The sequence below is a fragment of the Neofelis nebulosa genome, chromosome 12 (assembly GCF_028018385.1).
Source record: "Neofelis nebulosa isolate mNeoNeb1 chromosome 12, mNeoNeb1.pri, whole genome shotgun sequence".
NCBI lineage: Eukaryota > Metazoa > Chordata > Mammalia > Carnivora > Felidae > Neofelis > Neofelis nebulosa.
The window spans coordinates 70,683,392-70,701,540 of record NC_080793.1 but is presented as its reverse complement, the minus strand read 5'-3'; positions in this window follow the sequence as shown (position 1 = coordinate 70,701,540).

Sequence of the window (18,149 nt, the reverse complement as noted above, 5' to 3'; positions counted from 1 at the left end):
TTCAGAAGCGCAGGCACGAGGCTGGTGTAGGAGAAAAGCTGGATTTGAGCAGGACGTGTTTAGGCAACGCAGCAGGAGAAGAGCAGGTTTGCCTTGTGGGCCAAGATGAAAGTGCTTCCCACTTCTGTCTGCCTTATGAAATATTCAGTTGTAGACACTTTCTAAATTTATCTTTTCCCATTATTGAAGGAATAATAGCAGTTTTGAAGGATGTGAACATCATGGGAACATATTTATAATACACTGTTTTTGAAAAAAAAACAATACAAAAGTAGGTCTGTCCTGGGATTAGACTTAAAAATGACGAAAGAATGTGGACGAATAGGAGTCCAGATGGAAGTGAAAAAGGTTTGATTCACTTAGTGGTGTGGTGGAATTTGGGGGGAATTCCTTTCTTACTTTCCTTTCTATTTATGTTCAATTCAGGTCATTAGACATTAATTGCATATCTATTTTTTTATATTTATTTATTTTTGAGAGAGAGAGAGAGACTGAGCACAAGCGGGGGAGGGGAAGAGAGAGCCAGAGACAGAATCAGAAGCAGGCTCCAGGCTCCGAGCTGTCAGCACAGAGCCCAAAGCAGGGTATGAACTCATGAGCCATGAGATCATGACCTGAGCCAAAGCAGAATGCTTAACCAACTGAGCCACCCCGGTGCCCGTTACTGCGTATCTATTGATATTAGGCACTGTGCTAGGCTCCAAGAGCACAAAAAAAGAAGGAAGATGCAAAAAAAAAAGGAAGGTGAAGATGAAGAAAAGGTGGAGAAATTATAGTTTTTTCACTGAAGAAGCTTAAAGGCTGAGAAAGATATTGCTATGTTTTTGTTTGTATAGCAAGTCAATATATTAAAAGTATTAATATAAGGGTGCCTGGGCAGCTCAGTCAGTTAAATGTCTGACTTCAGCTCAGGTCATGATCTCTCGGTTCCTGGGTTCAAGTCCCACATCAGGCTCTGTGCTGACAGCTCAGAGCCTGGAATCTGCTTCAGGTTCTGTGTCTCCCTCTCTCTCTGCCCCTCTCCCACTCATGCTCACACGCTTGCTCTCTCTCAAAAATAAACATTAAAAAATTTTTTTAAGTATTAATATCAACGTAGGCTCCTGAACACAATGCATTAGATAATATTCTCCTGGTTGAAAGTAAAAGAAACCTACTAAGATTAACTAAAGCAAAAAACCAGATCTGCACAGCATGGTGCCTACAGTTAATACTGTATTGCAGGTTTGAAAATTGCAAAGGGGTGCAGCCTGATTTCGATAATATGAACAAAAACCAGGGGTTTCATCCTAATCAAACCTCTGCCTCCAGTCAGCTTCACCAACACCTCTTACTGGTTTTCTCTCTTTTTCACGCAATGGGATGGCAAACATGACTGCCAGGAGCTTCGGGGCTTACATGTTACTGGTCTGTGTAACTAGAGGGAAAAATAGTTCTTCTTCATCTCTGGTCAGATGGACCAATCAAGGGTAACTGGGTAGTCTGGCTCACACCATCTAAGTGTGGCTAGGGAACTCTGTCACTATAACCGGAGAATGGGAGTGGGCATGTTCCCAGTTAAAAGGGGAATATATTTGGTCAACAAACACAACTGTATTCCAACACATTTAGATAACTTCAATGAAATAAAATCCTTGAAAGATACAAACTATCAAACTGACTCAAGAAGAAATAGAAAATGTGAATAAACCTGTAACAGATAAAGAAATTGAGTTAATAATTTGAAAACATCCCACAAAGAAAAGCTCAGGCCCAGATGGCTTCACTCATGAATTCTTCCAAGTGTTTAAGGAAAAAATTGACAATTGTTCACAAACTCTTCCAAAAACATAAATGATAAGGGGACATTTTCCAAAGCCAGACAAAGACATTATAAGAAAATTACAGACCAATAGACCTTACAAATATAGACATAAAAATTCTGAACAAAATACTAGCAAACCAAATCCAGCAACATATAAAAAGAATTAATCACTGCAACCAAGTAGGATTTAACCCAGAATGCAAGATTGGTTTAACAGCCAAAAATTAACATACAATATCATATCAATAGAATGAAGGACAAAACCACATAATAATCTTAACAGATGCAGAAAAAGTATTGGACAAACTAACACCTTATCAGAATAAAAATATTCAACAAACTAAGAGGGAACCTCTTATACTTGATAAAATATATCCACAAAAAACAAACAAAAAAAACAAACAAACCATTGTTAACAACATACTTTGGGAATGCAAGCTGGTGCAGCCACTCTGGAAAACAGTATGGAGGTTCCTCAAAAAACTAAGAATAGAACTACCCTATGACCCAGCAATTGCACTACTAGGTATTTATCCAAGGGATACAGGTGTGCTGTTTCGAAGGGGCACATGCACCCCAATGTTTATAGCAGCGCTATCGACAATAGCCAAAGTATGGAAAGAGCCCAGATGTCTATTGATGGAAGAATGGATAAAGAAGATGTAGTATATATATACAATGGAGTATTACTCAGCAATCAAAAAGAATGAAATCTTGCCATGCGCAACTACGTGGATGGAACTGGAGGGTATTATGCTAAGTGAAATTAGTCAGAGAAAGACAAAAACCATATGACTTCACTCGTATGAGGACTTTATGAGACAAAACAGATGAACATAAGGGAAGGGAAACAAAAATAATATAAAAACAGGGAGGGGGACAAAGCAGAAGAGACTCATAAATATGGAGAACAAACAGAGGATTACTGGAGGGGTTGTGGGAGGGGGGGTGAGCTAAATGGATAAGGGGCACTAAGGAATCTACTCCTGAAATCATTGTTGCACTATATGCTAATTTGGATGTAAATTTAAAATAATTAATTAAAATAAAAGCAAAAAAAAAACATATTTAATGGTCAAAGACTGACTGCTCTCTCTGTAAGATCAGGAAAGAACAAGACAAGGATGTCCCTTCTCACCATTGCTATTCAACATTGTGCAGGATATTATAGCCAAGGCAATAAACAAGGGAAAGAAAGAAAGGAAAGAGAGGAAAGGAAAGGAAAGGAAAGGAAAGGAAAGGAAAGGAAAGGAAAGGAAAGGAAAGGAAAGGAAAGGAAAGAAAGAAAGAAAGAAAGAAAGAAAGAAAGAAAGAAAGAAAGAAAAGCCATCCAGACTGGAAAGGAGGAAATGAAATGATCTCTGTTTTTGACATAATTTGATATAGAGAAAATATGATGAATCCACCAAAAAGCTATTAGAACTTATTTACAAGTTCAGCAAGGTTGCAGGGCATAAGAACAATATTTAAAAATCAACTGTATTTCCATATGCTAGCAATGAACAATCTGAAAAATTGTAAGAATAACTCGATGTGCAATATTATCACATAAAATATCTAGGAATAAATTGTTAGAAAGGGATACAATCTCTGGAAGTGTAACACATTGTTGAAAGAAATTCACCTAAGTGAATGCAAAGACATCCCATCCCATGTTGATGATTAGGAAGAACATGGTTAAAATGGCGATATTGACCTACATATTTACTTGCAATCCCAATCAAAATCCCAACTTGGTTTTTTTGGGGGGATGTGGGGGTTGGAAGGGAGAGGGGTAGAGAAACTGATGAGCCTATCCTTAAATTCATTATTCAGAATAGCCCAACCATCATGAAAAAGAACAAAGGACCCAGACTTTCCAATTTCAAAAAATACTACAAGTCGACAGTAATGAAAACAGTGTGGTAGGGACAAAGGAGGACCTATATAGGTCAACAGAATAGAATCAGAGTCCACACACCAACCCTCACATTTATGGTCAATTGATTTTCAACAAGGATGTCAACACAATTCAATGAGGGAAAGAATAACCTTTCAACAAATGGTGCTGGGACAAATGGCTATTTGTCAGTTCCTCAAAGATTAAACATAAACACTGTGTCAACGATCCTCAATTTTTTTTAATCTTTAAAAGATTAAACATAAAGGTACCATAGGATTCAGCAATTTTACTCCTAGGTGTTAACCCAACAGAAATAGACATATGTCCCTGTAAAAACTTATACACAAATGGTCATAGAAGCATTATTCAAAATAGCCAAAAAGTGGAAACAATCTAAATGCACATCAGCTGATGAACAGATAAAAGACAGTATGTTTAGGGGCGCCTGGGTGGCTCAGTCAGTTGAGCGTCCGACATTGGCTCAGGTCATGATCTCATGGTCCGTGAGTTTGAGCCCCGCGTCAGGCTCTGTGCTGACAGCTCAGAGCCTGGAGCCTGTTTCAGATTCTGTGTCTCCCTCTCTCTCTGACCCTCCCCCGTTCATGCTCTGTCTCTCTCTGTCTCAAAAATAAATAAACGTTAAAAAAAAAATTAAAAAAAAAAGACAGTATGTTTATATAATGGAATATTATTTGGCAATAAAAATAATGAACTGCTGATACATGCTAATGAATGAATCTTGAAAACACTGCACTAAGTGAAAGAAACTCATCACAAAAGACCACATATTGTAAGAACCCATTTATAGGAAATAACCATAATGGGTTGGAGAGAAATGGAAAAGACTGCTAACGGATACAGAATTTCATTTTGGGGTGATGGAAATGTTCTAAACTTGATTTTGGCAGTGATTGCACAATTCTGTGAAAAACCATTGAATTGTACATTTTTAATTGTATGGTATGTGAATTATAGCTCAATAAAGTGGTTATAAAATTAAAAAAAAAAAAGTATCCTAATCAAATCTTGAGACAAGAGCCAGACCAGAACAAGTTGAAACTGGGAGCATTCCAGGCTTAGTGAAAGGATATCCAGTGGCATTCAGGAAACTTTCCAATTCTTAAATTCAATTACAATGATACTGCATAGTTTATTTTCTCTTAAACTTGCTTTATTAAGAAACTTAGCATTGGTTTAAGTTTGAATATTTTAATAAAGAGTTGTATTTTTATTTTAAAATTTCAGGATGAGGGGGTGCCTGGGTGGCTCAGTCTGTTGAGTGTCCAACTCTGGATTTTGGTTCGAGTCATGATCCCAGAGCTGTGGGATCGAGCCCCATGTCAGGCTGTCCACACTGAGCATTTAGCCTGCTTAAGATCTCTCTCCCTCTCTCTCTGCCCCTCTGCTCTCACACACGTACACTCACTCTCTCTCTCAAAAATAAAACAAAACATAAAATAAAACTTTAGAATAAAATTTCAGGATAGGAAAAGATGTTAACTCTCCTTACACTAGGACACCCTCACATCACCAACTTTCACATAGGTGCTCTAACTATAAACTTGGATGAACTACAGAACTCTCCAGAATGGAACCTACTAACCTAAACGAACAAAAACACCAAAGTTACCCACGTTATAGGTCACTGATAATACACTTCATGTGAATTAAGTAGTTAAATGAAATGTTGGGGGGAGGCTATGTTTTAATTTCAAGGCCCTGGAACTGGTAGCATTTGGAGGGGTTCCAAACTTGATTTTACAGTGTCAGTGAGTCAGTTCTCCAACTTCAGCTCCTTTTGTGACTGAGAGCTGACATTAGGTACAATTAGTAAAAAAAAAAAAAAAAAAAAAAAAAAAAAAAAAAAAAAAAAAAAAAAATTCTGGAAGACATCCAGAAATCACTCTCAAATTATAAGAGAAATCACAATTAAGGTCAATAAGCCTGTAGCCTCTTTGCCCACAAAAGTTTTGAATGGGGAACTCATCCTGAGTCTTAACGAAGCAATGGGTTTTAAAAACTGAAATTGTTCCACTAAACACTATGCCCTTTTCAGGTGATACTTAGAGTCATCAGTGGCCATGACTTAGAGGATTCATTTCCAAAGCAAGAGTAATTATTCTCCATCGTAAATATTCTGTGACTTTCAAATCTCCTCCATTTTTGAGAAGTCATTTTAGCGAAAGTTTTCTTTCCTATTTGTACTGCCTTTTTTGTCCTTGTAAAAATTTCGTTTGCTTATATTATTCTTCTCCAAAAAAGAATATGCTGGCTAACTTTCACTTTGGAAAACTTCAATGTTAAGGACTCAACCCTACATCATCCAACTCAGTCTTGGTTTCCCTAAACATAGAACCAGCAATGCCTGATCCCAGCCACTAGAGGGAGAAGTAGAGGTCCTTTCTAGCCACACTGTCAGCAGTTTCAAAATGCAAAAGCTCTTTCTTCTTTTTCTTCAATTTTCCCACAATACTGAGCATATTTCTACCATATCTTTTCCAAAGGGAAAATACATTTTTATCATTTTTCTCAAAGAATAATTTAAATTGTGTTACCCGATCCACCGGACACGCTTCAGTCCACACCTGAGAAAGTTGGCAGCTCCCTTTGAAAGCTTTCTCTTTTTCTCCCACCTCTCTGGCCACGCCTCCTCCTTTGATAAAGACTCTTCTACCCGATTCTTGGAATTCCACAGGCTCTGTGCAAGATGGAGCTCTTGACCTTCCCCGTGCTCACCTTCCTCCTCCATTCTAACATTTCTCAGTAAATAGCATCTCCAAGCACCTGGTTTCTTAAACCAGAAACTGGGGTGTCATTCTTAACTCCTCTCTTTCCCTTACGGTCTCCACTTCCAAACCAATCACCCAATGCTATCTATCAACCTACCACCTAAATGCATCCGAAATGCATAAATTCTCTCCCCCTTCCCCTCCAACACCCAGGCAAACATCATGAGCATCCCAGAATCCCCCAACCCCAATCCTCCTTCACAGGGGCTCCTCTCCTCCTTCAGGCATCACATTCTCAACATCTTAAACTTTGAGTCGCCAACTTTAGTTTGCCTCTCTTTTACCCAATTGCTAATTATTCATTAATAAGTACGTAAATAGTTTCTGGTACCAATTCCAGTGGGGGGAGGGGGGTCCTCACACCAACAGCAAGCAATTCTCAGACGCCAGCAGGGTGTCAGAGAGTTCAGCCCAATTCTGACACAATCTACCTGGAGACAGCATCAGATTCCACGGGCTAGCTCAGTTAAGGGCTCAGTCCTACAAGATTGCCCACAGTCCACCCCCCCCCTCCCCACCTCCCACACCTCACCCAACTTCAGATACCAATTGCAAGCCCAAGCTGTCACCTGTGTTGTGACCAACTCTAAATCAAAGGTTTCCATGACCTCCTCCTCTGGTACAATTAATATGCTAGAACAGCTCACAGAACTCAGACATGTTACTTACTGCATCACTGGTTCCTAAAAAGATAGAACACGGAAATAGCCAGATGCACAGAGCAAGGTGGGGGAAAGGGGAGCAGAGCTTCCATGCCCCCCTTGGCACACCGCTCTCCCCACCTCCACGTATTCACCAACCCAGAAGCTCTCCCAGCGCCAGCCTTTGGGGTTTTTATAGAGGCTTCATTACACAGGCATGACTGATTAAACCATTGACAGCTGATGATTGAACTCAATCTCCGGCCCCTCACCCCCCACTTTGGTGCTTTCCAAAGGTCACTCACTAAGGAAAGACATTTTACCATTCTCACCACTTAGAAAATTCCAACAGTTTGGGGAGCTGGGAGTCAGAAACGGGGAGGGAGACCAAATACATATTTCTTATTATAAGCCATAATAAAACAAGGTGCTTTTTTTTTTTTTTTTGGTTTGATGATTGCGTTTTTCCCTATACTAGTGCTATCCAAGAGAAACAGAATGTGAGCCACGTGTGTGATTTAAAGTGCCTTAGGAGCCATGGGTAAAATTAATTTTAATACCTTTTGTTTAACTCACTAAATTCAAAACACCATTCTAAACTTGTAACCAGTGTGAAAATTATTAATGGAATTCTGTAAGTCTGTTTTTGTACGACATCTTCAAAATCTTTTGTACGTTTTACATCCATAGCCCTTCTCAATGTGAATGAGACAAATTTAAAGTTTTCAAATAGCCACTCGTGCCTAGTGGCCGCAATATTGGAAACTCACCTGTAACCTCCCTAATGATGGGAGAAAAAACTCTCTGAAGGCCCGAGCTAGGAGGGAAGCCATCTTAGAATTCTAAGTCAGCATGACTGTTCATAAACTTCGTTTAAGCCAAAATTCTGATTGATGGCCCACCACGCATGCATTCTACACTTGCTTTGTGAATGCGTAGCCTAAAGGAAAACCATCTTGTCCTAAGATACCGATCGATGCTTCTACTCCATGCATTCCTTCATGGTAAAACTCGTGATTCCTGTCTATCTGTAGGTCTATAATCTTTTGAGCTTTTAGAAGATCTAGAGGGGCACCTGTGTGGCTCAGTTAGTTAAGTGTCTGACTTTGGCTCAGGTCATGATCTCACGGTCCATGAGTTAGGGCCGCATGTCGGGCTCTGTGCTGACAGCTCAGAGCCTGGAGCCTGCTTCAGATTCTGTCTCCCTCTCTCCCTGCCCTCCCCTGTTCACGCTCTCTCTCTCTCTCAAAAAAAACAAAAAAAAGAATAAATATTTTTACAATTTTTTAATAAACTAAAAGAAGATGTAGAAAAGCATGTAACCCTGTAAAAACTGTTCATTCTTGGGGCACCTGAGTGGCTCAGTTGGCTAAGTGGCTGATTTCAGCTCAGGTCATGATCTCACGAGTTTGTGGGTTCAAGCCCCATGTCGGGCTCTATGCTGACAGCTCAGAGCCTGGAATCTGCCTCAGATTCTGTGTCTCCCTCTCTCTCTGCCCCTCTCCAGCTCATACTCTGTCTCTCTCTCTCTCTCTCAAAAAATAAATTCAAAACAAAACTATTCTTTTTTTTAACATTTATTTATTTTTGAGACAGAGAGAGACAAAGCATGAACAGGGGAGGGTCAGAGAGAGAGGGAGACACAGAATCTGAAACAGGCTCCAGGCTCTGAGCTGTCAACACAGAACCCGACACGGGGCTCGAACTCACAGACCTCGAGATCATGACCTGAGCTGAAGTCGGCCACTTTACCATCTGAGCCACCCAGGTGCCCCGAAACTACTCATTCTCCCAAGTACTTTCTTCCCTGTGCAGAGCGTGTTTCCCAGGCAGCTGTCCTAACTTGGGCTTGAATAAAACACTTTCTTACTCTTCGAAATTCTAAAAGGTTTGTTTGTTTCCGTGTCAACACTGAGAACAAAGACTGCGTCAGCTTTGCTCACCATTGTGGCGCCTGCACTTAGCAAGTGCCTGAATATAGCAAGTACGTGATAAGCGCTTATTAAATGAATGAATGAAATCTCCACGTACTTCTCCACAGGATTGCTTTCAGAGGAGTGCACGCTAATGTGATGTCTTTGCCCTTTCACTGGAATCACTCCCAGAAAGAATCATGTTTAATCTCCCCTCTGTATGTTAAAAGGCTGTCAAAGATACTGTCTGTTATCATGTCAGTATTTCTTGCAGGGGGGGAAAAGTCTATTAAGCTTTTCTAAAACTTCATTTTAACAATTGCTATGACTCACCCTGTTGTTGATAGCAACAACTCTACAATCTTCCTTCTATGAGGAACTTCAAGAAAGGGATGCCCAGTCATATCAAATGTATTAACCGTTTTGCTACGTTTTATTCCTCATTTCAAGGATCTTGGTTTTTCTAAATTTTTTTTTTAACGTTTATTTATTTTTGAGACAGAGAGAGACAGAGCATGAACAGGGGAGGGGCAGAGAGAGAGGGAGACACAGAATCTGAAACAGGCTCCAGGCTCTGAGCTGTCAGCACAGAGCCTGACGCGGGGCTCGAACTCACGGACCGTGAGATCATGACCTGAGCCAAAGTCGGATGCTTAACCGACCAAGCCACCCAGGCACCCCAAGGCTCTTGGTTTTTCTGCTTTTGCGTAACTGTGTTCCTTCTTGTAAACCATCCCAAATCTCTTTTTAAAAATTGTTTAGGGGGGCGCCTGGGTGGCGCAGTCGGTTAAGCGTCCGACTTCAGCCAGGTCACGATCTCGCGGTCCGTGAGTTCGAGCCCCGCGTCAGGCTCTGGGCTGATGGCTCGGAGCCTGGAGCCTGTTTCCGATTCTGTGTCTCCCTCTCTCTCTGCCCCTCCCCCGTTCATGCTCTGTCTCTCTCTGTCCAAAAATAAATAAAAAACGTTGAAAAAAAAAAAAAATTTAAAAATTGTTTAGGTAGGGGTGCCTGGGTGGCTCCAACTCTCGATTTTGGCTCAGGTCGTGATCTCACAGTTCATGAGATTGAGCCCGACATCAGGCTCTGTGCTGACAGTGCGAAGCCTGCTGGGGATTCTCTCTCTCCTTCTCTCTCTCTCTCTCTCTCAAAAGTAAATAAGTAAACATTTAAAAAATTAAGTTTAAAAATAAATAAATAAAAATTTAAAAATTAAAAATAAAATGTTTAGGTATAAATTTTTTTAAATAAACAATTACAAAAATTAAGTCACATGCTGGGGTTGTTTGGTTGATTTGCTCATCATTCCTTCTCCCATTTTACAGTAACAGCATCTGTTTGCTCTCAGGAACTAGTCTCTTCCTTATGGGTTCACTAGGGTATCTTGTCCCACCTGAGCCAAAGGGTGGGCACCCGACCGAAGTCAGGCCAATCAGACATCTTGTCCTTGGAGTCAGACGAGACCGACAAGGATGGGATCCATTTTCTCTAAGCCCTGCCTGAATTTTCCAGTGGTTCCTGCCCCCAGAGCCTTCTGGTTCCTCTGTTTCCCAGTTGTTCTCTGGCTGCCTGTGGATACTGTGGATTTCCAGCCACCCTTCCAGATTTCCTCTGAGTTCACAAAAAACTTCCAACTTAAATGTGTGCCCTGCAGTGTGAAACCTGGAGGACAGAGCCCTGGGGAAGGTGGGGGGTGGGAGTGCATTGGTCAGGCAGACGCTGCTTACCAGCGCTCACAGAAGCATTTCAGGACTTCGGTACCTGGTAAGCCCTGCAGTTGGAACCAGCCAGGTGTCAGCCCTGAATATATGCTCAAAGATAGATCCAAAGGAAACACCTTTAGATCTTAGCAGCAGATGCCTTGGGGAGAAACGGAGACTCATTATGTTCCGTACGGACCCATACCACTTGAATTTTTTACAACACACATATTCTACGTTGTGTGATTTTTCTTTTTTAACCCAGCAAAAATAGCAAAGATTTGCCGCTCTCCGTAAGCTTCCGGAAGACTATCCCAGGATCCCAGTAAATGACTAACCCGACATTGTTGTATAAAATAAGACATCCACACTTTCTTTGCTCTAGACCATGATGAGAGAGTACTTCAACTACCTACCTCTGTTTTGAGCTCAGTCTGTACTTTCTAATTAAAGTTCTTCTGCCCAGCTTATCTCTGAACTCAGGCAAATGACCCTGCGGGCAAAGCATCCCCTGATGGGAACCGAAGCTACCCCCTCGAGCGACAGGGACTGCCCTGATCCTGCATGATTGACCCCAAGACAATGATCCACCTGACCTTTGCCACCCACCTGCACGTACCCACCGACCTTTGTCCCACATTCTGCTTATATAAACCTTCAAGTATTTTTGGCACTTTGGACACCATCTTTGAGACGTTACTCATTAGTTCACTGCCTTCCCGGGGTTGGCCTCACTGACATAAACTCCTTTCTTGTTTTGCCACCACTGGTCTCTTGGCCTTTGGATTTTGTCCATGGTGAGTGGCCAAACTTGGTGTTTGGGGGACCCCTGGAACCGGGCGCTCTTGCATGCTTGGGCCCCAGTTACAATAGTACTAATAATGAAGACAAAAAGTGCAAGGAAAGTGCGGGGACAGGTAAGCACCGAATCCGTGTAACTTAAGCCAAGAAGCAAGATGTGGCAAAAGACTCTTGAAAACCGTCATCCTGACTCCTTTTCCTCCCTTCCCTCCGACGGAGGGATGAACAAGGGCAAATACTCGAAGAGTATGCCCACGGGGCTGGGCAATACTTGTAGTATTCCTTGGTCTCCTTGGAGACAATAGGGACAGGGGGCTCAACCCACAGGCCTGGCCACGCTTGGAAGGTCCGCCACAGCCTCGGGAAGCCAGGGCGGCCGCCGTTAGAGCAGTGCTGTGCTAAGTGTGGCCCCTGGACCCGGTACAGCAGCCTCACCTTCAGCTTACTAGGCTTGGGAATCCGCAGACCCCACACCAGCAGAATGGGCGAGCCAGAGGGGTGGGGCCCAGCACGCTGTGTTTTAACCAGCTCTCCAGGGCACTCTGATCCTTGTCAAGTTTGAGAATCTCCACCTGTCTGCTCTTAAGGGAAGCCTTTGCTGGAGGTCACTTGAATGGGAAGAGCCCTCTGTGGGAGGCAGGGAGCTCTTGACTCTTGAAGGGAAGAGAGTCTTCTCTACCTTCAGGGTCTCCCAGCTGGACTAAGAATTAAATTTACATGTGACAGATTACCAGAAGAAAAAAGTGTTATTACATGTTCACGGGAGGCCCAATAACACAACTGACCTAAAAAAATGACCAAGGGAGGCAGTTTTTATATTTCTTAGGTAAAGAGACAATAAGTCTGTGAGGAATTAACAGGACAAAGAAAAGTTAACTCTGGGAGCTTCCATTAGTAAGGAATCTTGAACAGAATTTCGGCTGGGGTGGTACATCAGGAAAAAGCAACAGGGCTGTTTATACAGCCTTCTGGGCTCTAAATCTCCCTTATCTGGTGATGAGAACGTCTCTGTCTCCTGGTACAGGGAGGGCACCTTCCGTAGGGAGAGATCTTTCCTGTTTTCAGGGGAACGGGGTGGAGGGAGGGCCTTAGTATCTCTTGAGTAACTCTTAAAATAACTACTATGCAAAGTGACACATTTTGGGGCAGCCTGCCCTTGGCCCCTACCCTAAGAGTAAATGAGCTTCCTCCTTGAAACCTGGCTGAGAAAGGGTATATCCTGGCTGCTGTTTGTTTGGGTATTCCATAATAACTGAAATCTCAGGGACTTTGAAGCTCTATCATTATTATTATATACAATAAAGAAAAATACAGATATTGTTTTGTTGTTGTTGTTTTTTTTAATCAGAGAACAATGTGGCTAGAGAAGGGCAAGAGAGAAGGCTGGATCCGGGATTGCAGCCAGGGCCCAAGGACGCAAAAGCGCTTGGCTCCAGGGGTCCCAAAAAGAACAGGTTTGACCCCTCACCACGAACAAAATCCAGACAAAATCCAAAGGCCAAGAGACTAGTGACAGCAAAACAAGAAAGGAGTTTATGTCAGTGAGGCCAGTGAGGCCCCGGGAAGGCAGTGAACTAACGTCTCAAAGACGGTCCCAAGTGCCGAAAATACTTGTAGGTTTATATAAGCAGAATGTGGGACAAAGGTCGGTGGGTACGTGCAGGTGGGTGGCAAAGGCCAGGCGGATCATCGTCTTGGAGTCAGTCATGCAGGATCTTGCTGGCATCTGGGCAGTCCCTGTCGCTCGAGGGGGTAGCTTCGGTTCCCATCAGGGGGTGCTCTGCCTGCAGGACCATTTGCCTGAGTTAAGAGATATGCTGGACAGAAGAACTTAATTAGAAAATGCAGACAAAGGTCAAAATGGAGGTAGTTGAAGTCCTCTTTCAGGATGACTTAGGAAGAGACTTTCTGAAGACACAACTCCCACCTGCAAACATTTCATCCACGCCTAAAATTCTATGGCCAGATCCCTGCTGCTTGGGCACCACCTCAGGGATCACCAGCTTATCAGTGTGGCAGCCTCAGTGATTGTCACCGATAGGCATGGCTGCCTTGGAGAGTGTCAGCCAATGGGGGTGTCCACCTCAGTGATTGCCAGCCAATGGGCGTGTCCGCCTCAGTGGTTGCCAGCCAATGGGCGCGTCCGCCTCAGTGATTGCCAGCCAATGGGCGTGTCCGCCTCAGTGATTGTCAGCTGACACCTCAGTGATGATGAGCTGGCATCTCAGAGCCCAGAGCAAGGTCCTCGGAGGAAGAAGGCGGGGCTGAGCTGTTGAAAGGGAAGGTGAGGCACGAGACGATAAGTGAAGTGCTTCTTCACTTCCCTTCGCTGTTCTTCCTAACTCTAACCCCTCATGGGCACGAAAGAGTGAACACTAGCAAGGAAGCTACAAAGTTATGTTGCTTGGAACCAGTGTCTTGGGAGACTTCGAGCAAGTTTCACTTTGCTTTCAAAATTGTGCCGTAACTCTTCCAATTTTCCTCAAGAGGCAATATGAAGGAGGACTAGTGATTCTCCCAGGACATGAGCTCAGGATCCTGCCACTTACTGGCTGTGTGACCTCGGGAAGTTACTTAACTTCTCTGGGCATCAGTTGTCTGGTGCGTGAAATGGGGCAACAAGGGTACAAGACACCCAGCATGTAGTGTTAGCTGTTATCATTATATCAAGACTTCTGGGGACGCCTGGGTGGCTCAGTCAGTTGAACATCTGACTTCAGCTCAGGTCATGATCTCACGGTTTGTGAGTTCGAGCCCTGCATCGGGCTCTGTGCTGACAGCTCAGAGCCTGGAGCCTGCTCCAGATTCTGTGTCTCCCTCTCTCTCTGCCCCTCCCCTGCTCTCTCTCTCTCTCAAAAATAAATAAACATTACAATTTTTTTCTAAAAAAAGACTTCTGTTATTGAATTAAGTAAATAAAGACTTCATAGCAAGTGACTGAAAGATAACAAGGGCAGCCTGGGAACAAGAATAATGCATTTCAATTCACCTTGTATTTATGTCTGAGTTTTCTTAAATTAAAACCACATAAAAACCCTGAAAAGCTCTACTTTTCTCATCTGGAGCCTCTCAGGGGGACTGGCAATATCCCATGTCCTCTCATGTTGTGTTTGTGAACTTTGCAGGGGGGTGGTGGGTGGCCTCACTGGCAGCACTGTCATTGGTAGGTGAAGGAAATGCAAGTTGGGAAATCTACGAGGTGGCCACAGGTCAGCCTCATGCTATACAAATTGCAGACTTCTCCCAACCAGGAGGAGTGAAGTGGTCCCTTCAATACAGCAAGACAAGTAAGTGGCCCAGGGTGGAAGACCTGAGGGCCAAAAGAACCCAGTAAGAAAGGGGGCAGTCTTGGAAGAAATACCTAATATAACACAGTAATAGAAACTGTTATATATATGCCCATATACAAATATTACAGTTCCCAGGATCCTTTGAGGTTGGGTGTGGCTATGCATCTAAAATTTGACCAATGGCATGTAAGCAGAAGTGAACTTACACTCTTATTCCCTGCTGCCTGGAACGTAGATATGATGGCTGGAGCTCCAAGCAGCCATATTGGACAAGGAGGTGATCTTACATCTAGAAGCCTCTGCTAATAGACATGAGCCTGAGTCCCTGACAATTGTGTGAAACTACTAGCCTGTCCTGAGCGGCCTACTTCCAGATTTGTTTTAAGATAAGAGAGAAATAAAATGACTATTTAATCCACTGTTATTTTTGGCCTTTCTGATACATGCAGACAAATGTAATTCTGACTATACAGAAATTTGACACAAGTAAGTTATCTAATTAAGATTTTAAAATTTATTTATTTATTTTGAGAGAAAGAGAGCAAGCGAAGAAGGGGCAGAGAGAGAGGGAGAGAGAGAATCCCAAGCAGGCTCCGTGCTGTCAGCACAGAGCCCAATACAGGGCTTGATCTCACAAACGGTGATCACGATCTGAGCCAAAATCAAGAATAGGTCACTTAACCGACTGAGTCACCCAGGTACCTCTCTAATTAAGATGTTTTAAGTTTATGTGATCAAAAAGAATGAAATCTTGCCATTGGCAACAATGTGGATGGACCTATACTGTATTATGCTAAGCGAAACAAGTCAGAGAAAGACAAAATATCATGACTTCACTCTCATATGTAGAATTTATTTTTTTTATTTTTATTTATTTTTATTTTTTTTTTAATGTTTATTTATTTTTGAGACAGAGAGAGACAGAGCATGAACGGGGGAGGGTCAGAGAGAGGGAGACACAGAATCCGAAGCAGGCTTCAGGCTCTGAGCTATCAGCACAGAGCCTGACGTGGGGCTTGAACCTACAGACCGTGAGATCATGACCTGAGCGAAGGTCGGATGCTCAACCCACTGAGCCACCCAGGCGCCCCTCATATGTAGAATTTAAGAAACACAGATGAACAAAGGGGAAGGGAAGGAGAAATCTAAAAACAGAGGGAAGCAAATGATAAGAGACTTCAAATACAGAGAACAATCTGAGGGTTGCTGGAGGGGTGTGGGTGGGGAATGGGCTAAATGGGTAATGGGCATTAAGGAGCCACTCATTATGATGAGCACTGGGTGTTAGATGTAGGTGATGAATCACTGGGTTCTACTCCTGAAACCAATACTACACTGTGTGTTAACTAACTTGAATTTGAAATAAATAAATTATGTACTATTAAAAAAAAAAAAAAAAAGATTGGAGCACCTGGGTGGGGCTCAGTCGGTTGAGCGTCCTACTTTGGCTCAGGTCATGATCTCACGGTTTGTGGGTTCGAGCCCCACGTCAGGCTCTGTGCTGACAGCTCAGAGCCTGGAGCCTGCTCCCGATTCTGTGTCTCCCTCTCTCTCTGCCCCTCCCCCGCTCTCTCTTCCTCTCTCCCTCTCTCTGTCTCTCTCAAAATAAATAAACATTAAAATTTTTGTAAATAAAATAAATAAATAATAAAATAAAAAGATTTTTTAAAGTTTATGTATAAACAACATAAGCAGGGAAACTAGATATTGACACTGATTTCTACAGAAAGGATAGAGAGTAACCCAAATGGCAAATGAGAGGTAAAGGGGGGGGGGACTTCTTTTCTTTCTTTTTAAAGTCCTGACCGCTAAGGAGCCTACAGCCACAGCAACTGGACAGGACCTTAGAAATGCACCTGTGTGCTCACCCCCCTGTGAGCCTCACCTTCCTTTCCTCGTTTTACTTCCCTTTACCCCATTTTCTCAGCGATTTCATTTTATCATCTCATACATATCTTTGGAGGCTGCCATAACTCCTCTTTGAAGGGTGTAGGTGGGGCATCAATAAATAGGAAAGGAGATGGACGAGGAAGAGGGGCAGTCCACTCAGATGGAGAAAGAGTGCAAAAAGTAAAGGCTGAATAGACATTACTCCAAAGATGATACACAACGGCCAGCAAGCATATAAAATGAAGCCTAATGTCATTAATTCATTTGGTAAATGCAGGTCAGAACCATAATGAGAGATCACCTCATACCCATTAGGATGGTTTCTATCAAAAAAGAAAGGAAGGAAGGAAGGAAGGAAGGAAGGAAGGAAGGAAGGAAAGAAAGAAGGAAAGAAGGAAAGAAAGGAGGGAGGGAGAAAGGAAGGGAGGGAGGAAGGAAGGAAAGAAGGGAGGGACGAAGGGAGGGAGGAAATAAATATTACCAAGGATGTGGAGAGAAAGGAACCTTTGTGCAGTGTGGGTGGGAATGTAAACTGGTGCAGGCACTGTGGAAAATAGTATGGAGGTTCCTCAAAAACTTAAAAATAGGGGTGCCTGGGTGGCTCAGTCGGTTGAGCATCCGGCTTCAGCTCAGGTCATGATCTCATGGTTTGTGAGTTCAAGCCCTGCATCGGGCTCTGTGCTGACAGCTCAGAGCCTAGACCCTGCTTCAGATTCCGTGTCTCTCTCTCTGTCTCTGCCCCTCCCCTGCTCACACTCTCTCTCTCTAAAAAAAAGAAAACCTTAAAAATAGAATTTCCATACTATCCAGCAATGCCACTTCTGGGTATATTTCAGAGGAAATGAAAGGTGGATTTTGAAGATATTTGCATGCCCCTGTTTATAGTAGTTTTATTCATAAGCTCCAAGAGGGGGAAGCAACCCAAAAGTCCATAAACAGATGAATGGATAAACAAATGTGATATATCTATGCAATGGAATATTATTCAACCCTAAAAAGTCACATGGATGAACCTTGAGGACATGATGCTAAGTAGAATAAGCCAGTCACAAAAAGACAAATACTGTATGATTCCACTTATATCAGGTGCCTAAAGGTATCAAATTCACAGAGACAGAAAGTAGATGGTTGTCCCCAGGGGAGGCGGGGAGGGGAGCTGTGTTCATTGGGTACAGAGTTTCAGCTTCACAAGATCGGAAGTTCTGGAGATCAGTTGCACAGCAGTGTGAATGTACCCAATACTGCTGAACTGTACACTTAGAAAGGGTTAAGATGGTCAATTTTATGTTGTGTGAATATTTTTTAATTATGTGTAATTTGTTGTTAAAGTAAAGACAAGAAAGACTAGCTTATCTTTTCACAAATTTGCTCAGTGTGCTTCCTGATCTCAAGTTGAAAGAAACTGGTGGTTTCATTTCATTTGGAATCTGTCCCATACCATT